Source organism: Muntiacus reevesi, chromosome 6, assembly GCF_963930625.1.
Source record: "Muntiacus reevesi chromosome 6, mMunRee1.1, whole genome shotgun sequence".
Classification (NCBI taxonomy): Eukaryota; Metazoa; Chordata; class Mammalia; order Artiodactyla; family Cervidae; genus Muntiacus; species Muntiacus reevesi.
Window position 1 is genome coordinate 18,271,482 of NC_089254.1, and position 15,218 is coordinate 18,286,699.

Here is a 15,218-nt window from a genome sequence, read left to right on the forward strand (position 1 = left end):
ATGGAAGCAACCTAGATGCCCATCAGCAGACGAATGGATAAGGAAGCTGTGGTACATATACACCATGGAATATTACTCAGCCATTTAAAAGAATTCATTTGAATCAGTTCTAATGAGATGGATGAAACTGGAGCCCATTATACAGGGTGAAGTAAGCCAGAAAGATAAAGACCATTACACTATACTAACACATATATATGGAATTTAGAAAGATGGTAATGATAACCCTATATGCAAAACAGAAAAAGAGACACAGATGTAACAGAACAGACTTTTGGACTCTGTGGGAGAAGGCGAGGGTGGGATGTTTCAAGAGAACAGCATCGAAACATGTGTATTATCTATGGTGAAACAGATCACCAGCCCAGGTTGGATGCATGGGACAAGTGCTCAGGCCTGGTGCACTGGGAAGACCCAGAGGAATTGGGTGGAGAGGGAGGTGGGAGGGGGGATCGGGATGGGGAATACATGTAACTCCATGGCTGATTCATGTCAATGTATGACAAAACCCACTACAGTATTGTAAAGTAATTGGCCTCCAACTAATAAAAATAAATGGAAAAAAAATCTGTATACTATTCAGAAGGTATGCCATATGCTCTCCTAGGTACTTGAGACATACTAAAATAATCAGACATAAATGTGGCCCTTAAAAAATTATGTTCTAGTAGAACAGATAACATGTATAAATGTAATTATAAGATTTAAAGTGTTAATGTAAGATTTAAAGTGTTAAATGCCATTAGAAGTTACAGATAAACTACTGGGAATTAGAAGACTAGAAACATTGCTTTCAGAAACAAATTTTTTAAGATTCACAATAAAAAAGATTGTGAATAATTCGTCATCTGAATGGAATTACAAAAATTAGGTTGGATGTGGGCTTCTCTCGTAGTTCAGTCGGTAAAGAATCTGCCTGCAGTGCAGGAGACCTGTGTTCAATTCCTGGATTGGGAAGATCCCCTGGAGAAGGAAATGGCAACCCACTCTAGTATTCTTGCCTGGAGAATCCCATGGACAGAGGAGCCTGGTGGGCTACAGTCCTTGGGGTCCACAAGAGTCAGACACGACTTAGCGACTAAACCAAACCAAGATAGGAATGTAAATCAGGATAGACAGGTTATGCAGCACACACCAAAAAAATATAAAATTTTTATTGACCTAACACAAGTTGATTTCTCATGGAAATAGCATGTCAATACAGGTTGACAGAGCAACTCTGTATATCATAGTCACTTGAGGACCCAAGCTGATGGCAGTTTATTTCAGCATATGTTGCTTCACGGCACTGTATAAGGAAATAGAGCAAATTATAGAATGACCTTTAAAATCTTATCTGGAAATTGACACCTTGAAGTCCATCTTATGGTACACAAATTCCACAAGTTAAACCTCATGTTAAAAGGCAAGATGCTACCATGTGCTAGCGTACTTCAAAGACCTTTTTGGTATTTGAAACAGCATAGGGAGAATCCAGGGAAAGAAAGAATATATATATAGTTTGTACAGGGAAACTGCATAATAACTTGAGAAGCAGTAATTTTACTAATAATAAATGCTAATATGTTCAATTTTTTTTTCTTCTTGCTTTTTTTTTAAATAGACTTTTTTGGAGCCGTTTTCGGTTTACAGAAAAATCGAGTGAAAAGTACAGAGTTCCCTATATGCCCCTCATTCCTGTCTCTACACCTGTAATATGTAAAACTGTAGTAATAGTTTCCCCTGTTATTAACATTTTGTATTAGGGTGGTACATTTGTTACAATTAATGAGCCAATATTGATACATCGTTACTAACTAAAGTCCAAAGTTTACATTAGGATTCACTCTTTAGGTTGTATATTCTATGGGTTTTGGAAAATGTATGATAGGGTATATCTACCATTACAGTATCATAGAGGATAGTTTCACTTCCTGCAAACCCCCTGTGTCCCACGTATCTGCCCTTCCCCTAAAATCCTGGTAACCACAGATCTTTATACTGTCATCATACTTTTGCCTTTTCCAGAATGTCATATAGTTGGAATTACATAGCACATAACTTTTCACATTGGCTTCTTTCACTTAGTAATATATATTTAAGTTTTCTCCATGTTTTTTCATGGCTTGATAGCTTCTTTCTTTCTTTCTTCTTTTTTTATCCTTTACATTTTAGGTTCACAGCAAATTTGAGTGGAGTACAAAGAGTTTCTGTATACTCCCTGTTTCCACAGATAAACCACCATCCTCCCCCGCTTGTGACATCCTGCATCTAGTGGTACATTTATTACCATCAATGAACCTGCATTGGCACATCAGTACCACCCCAAGTCCATAGTTCACATTAGTATTCACTCTTGATCTTATACATTCTGTGCATTTTGACATATGTATAGTGAGTTATATCCATCATCACAGTATCATGCAGAATAGTTTTATTACCCGAAAAATCCATTATGCTCCACCTGTTTACTCCTCCTTCCCTTTTCCAAATCTTGGGTAACCACATATCTTTTTACGATTTCCATAGTTTTGCCTTTTCCAGAATGTCATATAGTCAGAATCATATAATACGTTTGGATGTACCACAGTTGATTTATGCACTCACCTATTGAAGGTGAGAAAATGTATGAGTACAATTAGTTTGTTGTATATACAGCAGTATTGGTTGCTTCCAAGTGTTGGAATTTATGAATAAAGCTGCTATAGACATACATGTATGGGTTTCTATGTGGACATAAGCTCATTTGGGAAGAACCAGGGAGCATGGTTATTGGATCATGTGGTAAAAGTATATTTAGTTTTGTAAGAAGCTTTGCCAAACTGTCTTGCAAAGTAACTGTACCATCCTGCATTCCCACCAACAATAAATAAGAGTTCTTATCGCTCCACGATTGTTAGCATTTAGTACCATCAGTGTTTCAGCTTTTAGCAATTCTAATAAATATGTAGTGATATTTCATTATTGTTTGGATTTGCAGTTCCCTTGTGACATAGATGTTGAGCATCTTTCATATGCTTATTTTCTATCTATATATCTTTTTTGGTGAGCTGTCTCTTCAGATCTTTTGCCTGAATCTTAATTTGGTTTTGTTTTTATTGCTGAGTTTTAGAGTTCTTTGTATATTTTAGATTCTTGTCCTTTATCACATTTGCTACAAATCTTAGTGTCTCTGAGTTTATTTTGTTTGTTCACTTTTTTCAGATTACATATATGAATGAAATGATATGAGTATTTGTTTTTCTCAATCTGATTTGTTTCACTTAGCATAATACCTTCAAGATATGTCCATATTTTTGCAAGTGGCAGGATTTCATTCCATGAAGAAGGAAATAGCAATCCATCTCAGTTTTCATGCCTGGGAAATACCATGGACAGAGGAGTCTGGCAGACTATAGTCCATGGGATTGCAAGAGTTGGACACAACTAAGTGACTAAACCACCACCACCACATACATAATCAACCAGTCTTTGGCAAAGGAGTAAAAGCAGTTTAATGGAGAAAATGTTGTCTTTTTAGCTGATATGTTTTTAATACCAAGCAAGAGGTTGGGAGTTTAGATGGAGACCATAACATAAAGGGTTACAAATATCTTATCATGAACTCATAACCACTGAAGTTCTGTTTGGTGTCCTTTAGCGGGTGTTAAGGATCAGAAGAGGAGGTATCATTTAGACCAATGATTCACAAGTTTTTTTGTCAGAGATTTATTGTATATAGTTTGTTACATATAACCTAAAAATTTTACGAAAAGCTTGCTGATAATTTTTGTTCTTTTCTTTTTACATTAAAAATGCTGATCACTTTCCACTAAATTGATTTTACTACCACTTATATTATTAAAAAATTTGAAAAATATTGATCTGGTTAAAATGCTTTAGTCCCTTTACAGTTAAGGGACGTGAGACACAGAAAAGTAATCTCATTGAATCTCAGGGTTATTCAGGTAGTTAATGGCAGAGCTATGACCAGGTCAGTGCCAGTTAGTACTTTTTCTCTAGTTATTTTTTAATCTATCACTGAGCACTTCAGAAATTATTTTATATTGTCATTAAATCTGCTTAGTGATTAAAAACAAGTTTAGTGCTAAAATATAAATGTCTAAGCTCATTTTGCAGAGTCATGAGTCAACTCAAACTATGGAAGGGTCCACAGTGATTGATCAGATAGAGCAGCACATAGTCCTCAGAGTAAACTTTGCCAGTGACCGAACACATTCTTGTGTTATACGAGTACTTGCTCATGAATGTGCTGGTTTGTGTATTGTCACAGGAGTCTCCCTCTGTCTTCACTTGACATACTCTTGTAAGCCTTTGAACTTGATTTTATTCCTTCCCAGGCTGGTAATTCCTCATTATTTCCTCTGAAACAAACAGTTTGTGAAAAATTAGTCTCTTCCATGTACTGGATGTCCCTGTTCTCTTAGTCAAAGTCTCCCTTAAGGACAGACTTGGAGTCGAGCTGTCCAGGTAACTGTGTAAACGTGGGCGAGGGACTTAATGTCTCTGTACCTCATTTCCTCACTTTAAAATGGAGACAGCAAAAAAGAATACCTATTCATTGACACTTTTTTTTAAGCTCTTTTGTTGGTGGTTTAGAATCACGTAACAATGACAGTGAGCCTAATTTAATACCTAATTCACATGTCTATTTAGTTGCACAGGAAAAAGAAATGAAACAGTTTTTCACTAAGATAAACATGAAATATATACATTTATGTTCAGTACTTCTGAAACACTGAGAATAGCACATCCATTGTAGATTTTTTTCTTTTTCTTAATCTGAGGACCATTTAAAGTTATTTTAATAAAATGCAAGCTTTAACTGTATTTCTTTAGTATTCTATAAAATTTTAATCAGATATTAAATTTTGTATATTTTTCACAGTATAGACACATCTTTTTTTTCCCCCTTTGAATCTCCAGCTTTGTTAAGGAGCAACAATTTCCTGCATTGGTAATGTTAAATGTAACTTTAGTTTTCAATTCATTGCTGCAGTTATGTGTCCAGAGCCTGCTGTAAGAGATAAACCCATTGCAAATGAAGGCAGCATTCATTTCCTTCCACCTCAGGCCACACAGAATTGATTGAGGTAATAAAATGACAGCACATTGTAATATACTGAAGACTCTTTAATTCGAAAACCAGTTCTAGCCTGATTCAGAGCTTGTTTAAAGCTAATTTATAGCTTGCATAATTTTCAGCTGGCCGACCAAGGTAAAGGATGATATATGAAAACTGATAAAGAATTAACTTATAATACATTCAGAGCTGTCTTGTTAAAGTCAACCAGTATTAAAAAACACAGGTAGCAGGGGGCAGGGGAGGATAGTGGGAAAAAATCATTGGTAATCTTTTGCTTTGCGTAAGTAACATTGATGACAACAGTTTAAATTTCCCATCATCTTATTTCAAATCTAGCTTCTTGTTCTTTTTGTGTAGAGTCAGTTCCATCTGCATTTCTTACGTTTTAAAGTCCTTCATTTTTCATCCCATATTAAGGTCAGTGTGAGCCTGAGCACTCACAGGTAGGAGCTGTTGTGCTTCCAGTGTCAAGTCTACTGTGTGCCGTGGTCAGCATGCTGCTGCTAAACAGCTCTGTCTGGCAGCATTTTAGTTACAGGTCGTCTTTTTCAAAGGGGACGCTGAAAGGAGTTGGTGCTCTTCATTTTTATTTGAGCTGAAAATTCAAGATTAAAGCCTTTGCCTTTATGGGCTGTTTTTGTCCCTTTATTCTAGCATATTTATTCACTTTCCACCCACAGATACTACAACTACGATAGTTTTGAAAGTATTCTGTACTACAAATGAAGCCATGTGTTCAGAAATTTCATGTCAGCATTCACAAGTGAAAAGTGAATTACATTTTCCTTTTTAATGTTTACATATTTTACATGGTTATTATATTTTGCCTAAAAAGTGAAAGAACAGTGGAGGATGGGCATATTTTTTGCCATATTCCATTATCATAGGGTCCTGGAAAGTATTGAAAACTTTCAAAAGTGCATTTCCTATTTTTAACCATGTGTATCAGTTAGTTTATTGCAAATGTTTTATATATCAAAGCTAAAAAATCAATAAATATATATAAGTTTAGATATGTGATTAAGAAGTTTTTTTTGTTTCTTCATTGTAACTTGTCTAGCTATCTAGTAAAGTGTTAAGATGAAAAGATTTTGGTTAGTCTAATTATGATGTCTATGGTAAATGGTCATAACTTTAATTACTTTTTTGAAAGTTGTAAGCATATGTACTTATTATAGAATATGATATAAAGATGAAAATAAAAATCATTCAGGGAATAACCACTATAACATTTTGTTATTTTTTGCTGTGTATTTTTTAAGATCTTAGTATCATATGACATATGCCATACACTGTCACTGGTGGCAGTATCACTCCAAGAGGGCAAAAAATTGGTTCTTGCAGGAATGAAAAACCAAAATTGATTGGTTCGTGACCCTCCGCAGCTTAACCTTTTCTGATAAAAATCTTATTTTTAGTATTTAATTTCTCTCAGGTTTTCTTGGGTATCACGAAAGTGGAACTGACAATGAGTTTATGGCAAATATGCAAAACTGTGTACATGGTCAGTGCTACAAAGCAATGACAGATAGATGGTTTTGATCAGAGGACTTTGAGTCAGTTGCTTGGGTATGTCACACAGGTAGTCTGCACGTACATGCTGGCTGCCATCGGCTGTCTTGTGGATGTTGTTTATGCTTGATCTTCTGTGCTGTTGCGTATAAATTAGGTTTTGGGAATTAATCAAAAATAGATTATATTTTATGTTCTGAGAGAATAGCATTGAAACAAGTATACTACCAAGGGTGAAACAGATCACCAGCCCAGGTTGGATGCATGAGACAAGTGCTCAGGGCTGGTGCACTGGGAAGACCCAGAGGGATGGGATGGAGAGGGAGGCGGGAGGGGGGATCAGGATGGGGAATACATGTACATCCATGGCTGATTCATGTCAATGTATGGCAAAAACCACTACAATATTGTAAAGTAATTAGCCTCCAACTAATAAAAATAAAGGAAAATAAATAAATAAATAGACAATAGTTTCTTGTACCCAAAAAAAGATTATATTTTATTATTTAACATTACAAAAAATTTAGCCTATCATTAATTTAGTTAGGTGCTGGGATGAGAACATTTTGACAATTTCTGAATGATTATTTAGCTTCTGGTTACCTTTTATTATCAAGCAAAAATTAAAAATGATTTTTAAGATATTTTTTCAGTTACTTTTGCTGGAAGTATAATAGTTTGAATGATTTGTTAGGACTTGATCTTTCATTGTTATTCTTACATGTTTATGTAAATTGTGATTTCCATACAACTTGACATAATTTGTATAAATAAGTAAGTTAAAGATTCTTTAGCAAAGGAAGTTATATAGTTAAGTTACGTTTTGGTAACTTACAATTTTTAACTTAAAAATTGTTTAGTCATTCATAACCTTGTATCAAAAAGTAAAGCTTTATGTTTTCAATTTTTATATATAATATACAGCTATACATACAGTACATAAACAGATATACAGTATATCTGTGGCATTAAAATTTCATGAGGTAGTTAAGAAAAAAATTGCTAAAAAGACTCAGTTTGTCTGTTAGTCACTGAGTCATGTCTGACTCTTTGCAACCCTGTGAACTGTAGCCTGCCAGGCTGCTCTGTCCATGGGATTCTCCAGGCAAGAATGGGTTGCCATTTCCTTCTCCAAGAGGTCTTCAGGAGTCAGGAATTGAACCTGGGTCTCCTGCATTGCAGGCAAACTCTTTACCATTGAGCCACCAGGGAAAACCCAAAATACTCACGGAGGATGCTATAAAATAACCTGTTAAGAAACATTGACATTATTAACCTTTATCCTGCTTTTTCCCTTAATATTACCTAGTAAGCATTTAAAAAGTTAATTTGAAAGCAAGTTTTGTGTTCTGCACACAGAGGACATACTACTAAAGTAGTTACTGTGTTAGCACCATGTCATTTATAGCCAAATTTTTGAGATTTCCTTTGAAATGATAATCCGTAAATGCTAATAATCCATAAACATCCATAAAGTACTAGATTAGTTTGTAATTTTTGAGACAAAGAATTTTAAATATCAGTTTAGAGACTGAAATGTCAATATCATCAAAGTTTCAGCAGGATTCCTTTGTGACTTTTTTTACATGTTATTGTTCAAGATCTTTCTAATGATCTGACCTTTGTATTTACTATGATCTTTCTAGTTTACACGTATATTTTCCATTCTCTCATATAATTCTAGGGTGTAATTTATGTCTCTACTCATTCACAACATTAACGTTTTTAACCTGTCCACTAGGGTGCTATGAGGCCTCCAGGTAGCTCAGTGTAGAAGAATCCACCTGCCAATGCAGGAGACTCAGGAAATGCAGGTTCCATCCCTGGGTCAGGATGATCCCTTGGAGGAGGAAATGGCAACCCACTCCAGTATTCTTGCCTGAAGAATCCCATAGACAGAGGAGCCTGGCGGACTCCACTTCATAGGGTTGCAAATAGTCAGACATGACTGAGCACCTGAGCATGCAGCACTGGGCTATGAGGATTCAAAAATGTATAAGAGAATTTTTTCTCTAAGTAACCCATCTAATTAGGAAAATGGGCAGGTAGATTGAAAAACTAAGCACTTACTACTCCTTTAAAATTCCCAGATAAATGATATTATATAAATATATAAGTAATCCATAATTTTGGGGAGTCAAGCAAGCACATATTTGGCAGAATAAAGTATAACAATAGCAAATAATATTTTATTATATATACTGTACATACTACAGTAAATATTAAAATGAATAATATTTTAATTTCTAATACCAATCTTCATTGTGTATAATGTTTTTCATTTCTATTGATAATTTTAAAAGAAAGATTGTGAGAGACAAATCCAGTATTCTTAAAGTAGGAATAGCATATTTTTTACTGTTTTCCTTCATATTTTTACAACTTGAAGACTTCTGTTTTTTTAAAATAGAATCTCCACTTTCATTAGGTTCACTGTCACTAAAACTTAAACTCTTTTAACTTGAACCATAAAATATAAAAACTTTTTTTTCCAAAAATTGTACTCCTTTTTTTAAGTGACTTTGGAGCTCATGTAACAAGTGATTTGGAACCATAGTAATCCAAACAGACAGAAACATAGGGTTGTAATATTTTTCCTGCTTTTATAGTTGAGAAAAATGTTTTTAGAACAAATATTTTATTTTCTCCCCATATGAATTTTTACAAATCTAATGAAGCCCAAAGCCTTGAAGATAGTATTACAAAAAAACCCCCAAAAAACCTCAGGGATTAGGAATATCTGTAAAAACCTTTTATTGTGTTTATATTCACAGTACTTATATATGAGAAAAATTTTGTTTTATAGCAGAAAGATTTTTTAGATAGGTTGTTTCAGCCTCACTGGAATTAACAAAAGGAAGCCATTAGTTTTGGGTTATTTAAAGCAAAATTTGTCCCTAGCAAAGAGTTGATTTATTTTAAAATTATAAGTCAATTAACAACAAACTTATTAATAGAAAATGTTTAAGTAATTCATGTTGAAACTTGTTATTAAAAATTGAGGATTTACCCATATTTAACCTTTTAGAGTCACTGTATTTATTTCCATGCACACGCATTTCTTTTGGTATTGAGGTACCTAATAATGACAGTATCATTTTCATTGTATAATAATTTTATAAATTCTGCTTTTTGAGTAACTTTACATAATGACGGAGGGGAGAACATGATCAATTTAGCCTAATTAAGTTTAACTAATTTTAGTACTCTGATGAACTTCATATTACGAAGAAATTAAAGACAAAGAGAAATCACAAGCCTTTGATTTGAAATCAAATTAAAGGATTTTACTAAATTGTAGTATATTTAAATGAAGAATGTATCTATTTTAAACTAACTCTAAAGTATAGGTAATTTAAAATGTTAAAAGGCAAATGTTTGGAGTACACCCAAGCATTTAGCTTTGTTTTCAAAACAAATGTAAAATGAATTACATACACTAAAATATACAGCAGGTCATTTTTTGTACCTTTTAAGACACAAAAGTTATGGTAAATGTTTCTGGAACCGATGAGAGTTGAGTAAAATTTTCCATAAGATATGACTTCTTATAGTATTCCTAATGATGTTTAAATGCATCATTATAATCAGCGAGTCCATTCATTGACTTCTAGATTCCTATCTGTATGGGGGGATGACCTGGCCTATGAGGACCCAGCACACATTCATTTCAGTTCAGTTCAGTTGCTCAGTCATGTCCGACTCTGCGACCACATGGACTACAGCAGGCCAGTCCTCCCTGTTCATCCCAACTCCCAGAGTCCACTCAAACTCATGTCCATTGAGTCAGTGATGCCATCCAACCATCTCATCCTCTGTCGTCCCCTTCGCCACCTGCCCTTAATCTTTCCCAGCATCAGGGTCTTTTCAAATGAGGCAGGTCTTCTCATCAGGTGGCCAAAGTGTTGGAGTTTCAGCTTCAACGTCAGTCCTTCCAATGAACACCCAGGACTAATTTCATTTAGGATGGACTGGTTGGATCTCCTTGCAGTCCAGGGGACTCTCAAGAGTCTTCTCCAAAACCACAGTTCAAAAGCATCAATTCTTTGGCCCTCAGCTTTCTTTGTAGTCCAACTCTCACATCCATACATGACCACTGGAGAAACCATAGCCTTGACTAGACGGATCTTTGTTGACAAAGTAATGTCTCTGCTTTTTAACATGCTCTCTAGGTTGGTCATAACTTTCCTTCCAAGGAGTAAGCGTCTTTTGATCTCATGGCTGCAATCACTATCTGCAGTGATTTTGGAGCCCAAAAAAGTAAAGTTAGCCACTGTTTTCACTGTTTCCCCATCTGTTTCTCATGAAGTGATGGGACCAGATGCCATGATCTTAGTTTTCTGAATGTTAAGCTTTAAGCCAACTTTTTCACTCTCCTCTTTCACTTTCATCAAGAGGCTCTTTAATTCTTCTTCACTTTCTGCCATAAGGGTGGTGTCATCTGCATATCTGAGATTATTGATAATTCTCCCGGCAATCTTGATTCCAGCTTGTGCTTCATCCAGCCCAGCATTTCTCATGATGTACTCTGCATATAAGTTAAATAAGCAGGGTGACAATATACAGCCTTGATGTACTCCTTTTCCTATTGGGAACTGGTCTGTTGTTCCATGTCCAGTTCTAACTGTTGCTTCCTGACCTGCATACAGGTTTCTCAAGAGGCAAGTCAGGTGGTCTAGTATTCCCATCTCTTTCAGAATTTTCCACAGTTTGTTGTGATCCACACAGTCAAAGGCTTTGGTGTAGTCAATAAAGCAGAAATATATGTGTTTCTGGAGCACTCTTGCTTTTTTGATGATCTAACAGATTTTGGCAATTTGATCTCTGGTTCCTCTGCCTTTTCTAAAACCAGCTTGAACATCTGGAAGTTCATGGTTCGTGTACTGTTGAAGCCTGGCTTGGAGAATTTTGAGCATTACTTTACTATCATGTGAGATGAGTGCAATTGTGCGGTAGTTTGAGCATTCTTTGGCATTTCCTTTCTTTGGGATTGGAATGAAAACTGACCTTTTCCAGTCCTGTAGCCACTGCTGAGTTTTCCAAATTTGCTGGTATATTGAGTGCAACACTTTCACAGCATCATCTTTCAGGATTTGAAATAGCTCAACTGGGATTCCATCACCTCCACTAGCTTTGTTCATAGTGATGCTTCCTCAGGCCCACTTGACTTCACATTCCAGGATGTCTGGCTCTAGGTGAGTGATCACACGATTGTGATTAACTGGGTTGTGAAGATCTTTTTTGTACAGTGTATTCTTGCCACCTCTTGTTAATATCTTCTGCTTCTTTCAGGTCCATACCATTCTGTCCTTAATTGAGCCCATCTTTGCGTGAAATGTTCCCTTGGTATCTCTAATTTTCTTGAAGAGATCTCTAATCTCTCCCATTCTATTGTTTTTTTCTATTTCTTTGCATTGATTGCTGAGGAAGGCTTTCTTATCTCTCCTTGCTATTCTTTGGAACTCTGTATTCAAATGGGAGTATCTTTCCTTTTCTCCTTTGCTTCTCTTCTTTTCACAGCTATATGTAAGGCCTCCTCAGATAGACATTTTGCTTTTTTGCATTTCTTTTTCTTGCAGATGGTCTTGATCCCTGTCTCCTGTACAATATCACAAACCTCCATCCATAGTTCATCAGGCACTCTGTCTAGCAGATCTAGCCCCTTAATCTATTTCTCAGTTCCACTGTATAATCGTAAGGGATACTTGATTCCAAATGTACATCAGCTTCTTATACCCCCACATACATTCCTACAGGTGTTCCCATGCACAGCTCCACACATAACCCTACACACACTGCCTGCGTTGCCCTGACAAGACTCTCACTCATGCACCCTGTACGTATGCATACACACTCTACACTAGAACAAAACTTATTTTCTTATCCTTACTATGGGTGATGTACCCTATTTTATTTTTTTCCTACTAAATTTCACCTTTAAAACTACTCACTAAAGTCACATTTCATCTAGACTAGTGTATGCTTGCTGTTAGAGTAGATCCTGACTCCTATATTGGGCCTATATTTTTGCTAGGTATCTGTGTATATAAATACAGATATAGAGGAAAATATATATAACCTAACAGGAAGTAATATTGGCTTACATTCATCATTTTGTGTGGATATTTTTCAAGCTTTTGTGTTGTGAGCTTTCATTGTTCAGCAATAATGAGCTATATAGATTTATAAATTTCCTTTTTTTCTTTACTGTGCAATGGACAAACTACAAGAATATTCTATGTAGAAGTTTTTAAAGAAACTAGAAGTTTAAGCAAAGAGGTTTAAATGATAGGATTTGAAAGAGGTACATAAAATAGGATTGATAATTCTCTACTTTATGATAAAATGAAGAACTTTGTGCTAGTAGAATAACAGTTGGTTACTAATTTTGTCATTATCTGAAGTTGTTCCAATTACTTACTGACCATAAGAAATGTCCAATTCCTGGGAAACATCTCTAGTATACAGTCAGTATTGTTATATAAATGTCAAGAAGCCAATAACTGTTTTCTCTTACATTTATTATCTGGGAGTTAAAACTCTTTTTTAATATGTCAATTTCTGTAAAATTGAAATTGAGTAAAATATGCCTCTGTAGCATTGGTTTATAGTCAGATAGACCTGGATTTGAATATCTATTTCTCCATTTAGTAGCTTTGCTACTCTGGGGCAAATTCCTTAAGCCTTCTGAGTTTTTATTTCCTCTTCAGTAAAGATAATACTGTGTAGGCAAGTTCTGAAGATCAGAGAATAGCATTAATATACGTATGTAGAATGCCTAGCATAACTGTTGTTGTTGTTTAGTCGCTAATTTGTGTATGACTCTTTGCAACCCCCTGGAGTGTAGCCTGCCAGGCTCCTCTGTCCGTGGAATTTCCCAGGCAAGAATACTGGAGTGGATTTCCATTTCCTCTCTAGGGGATCTTACTGACAAGATCAAAGAGGGATCAAACCCACATCTCCTGCATTGGCAGACGGATTTTTTACCATTGAGCTACCAGTGAAGCCTGCCTAACATAATTACTGGCCCATTAAATATAAATGGTAACACATACCTTTGTGATTATTATTATAGCTACTAATACCATTGCTAATTTCTTTTTTTTTTACAGTTTTGTGAGCATAACAAAATTATTCTGTTGCATACATATTTGATTTTTCATAACGCAGAGGATAAGAGATCTCAAACAACTTTGAGTAGGTCTTTATATGATAGTTGTCAAAAAAGACTGAGAAAAATAGAATCGTATTAATTTGGTTACAGGTTTGCAGCCTGTGGTTTCTAGTTTTATATGGAATCATATATGGAGATATTATTTCACAGTTTTTCAACAGAGGTTTTTATGAATACTATTTTTTAGTGTTTCAATTTTTAATTTAGGCTCTTAGTGTTGAATTTCATATGATACAGAATTATTGCTAATAAAAGAGGTCAGTAAATACTGAAATGTGTTCAGATTTACCTAGACAAGTAATAACTGCCTTTAAAATTTAGTTTGTTAGAATTACAAAGTATTTACCCAGGGAGAGAACTGGTTTCCCAAGGTTACTTGAGGAAAACACCAGATTTCCCTTGAGTGTTATTCATAATAGTTTGCTTGTCATTCATTTAAAATAATGGAATCTTAGAATTTAAACCTAGAAGTGACTTTATGAAGTTATAGGTTAACTGGTAAATTCTCTTAGATATCTTTTCCCTTAAGGCTATCACTAGTTAAGATATCTGGAGTTCCAAGAGGTTTGTGAATGAATTGTGGAAGACTTATGATAAGTATCAATAAGGACTTTGACTTTCTGGCTTCAGATCCTTTGGTTTTCTCATATATAGTGCCAGTGTCCAGTTTGTTTACATACATTCATGGTAAGTGTCTTACGGTGCTTATGTAATTCCCGAGTACTATATAATTTCCATGATTATCTAATTGAGCTTATTGTTTGGAATATGTACATAAAATAAAAATATTTTCTTACCATTTTAAAATAAAGTAAGTTATGTAAAAATTTCCCATGCACTGTGTTATATAACGGGTCTGAATTTTATCAAGAGTGTAATCTGATACATGGTTCTCCCAGGAAGTTTAATCTAGGTACAGATTTTATTCTTCAAAATTATCAGCTTCATTTTGTATCACTGTAGTATGTGAATCTCTGATTATAGTTATATTTTGTTACCTTTTTTTAAAGGTTAGTTTGAAATTATTTCTAGCACTCTCAGGTGGCACTTGTGGTAAAGAACCCGCCTGCCAGTGCAGGAGATGCAAGAAACTTGGCTTCAGTGGCTGGGTTGCCATGATCCCCTGGAGGAGGAATGGCAACCCACTTCAGTGTTCTTGCCTGGAGAATCCCATGGACAGAGGAGCCTGATGCGTTAGTCCGAGTTCACAAAGACTCAAACATGGCTGAGCACCCAAACATAAACATAAGTTTTTGTGCTTATCAATGATATTGCTGTTTCTGTGTGGTACTTCCTTCTCCTTTCCATGTAGTCTCCTCAAAGTTAAAACCACTGCTTCATGAAAGAAAAAAAGTACTGAACGTATTTTCTTCAGATTATCAGACTATGAGAATTACTTGTCTGTACAATTTTTGGTGGTTTTCATTTAAATATCGAGATATCAGAAACGACAAAGTAAATGAATAA

General features: G+C 35.2%; 1 protein-coding gene across 2 annotated transcripts in view; it reads left to right on the forward strand.

The window, feature by feature from the left end:
- Positions 1-15,218, forward strand: part of PHF14 (PHD finger protein 14) — a 204,253-nt gene that overhangs the window by 161,186 nt on the left and 27,849 nt on the right. The window lies entirely within an intron of this gene.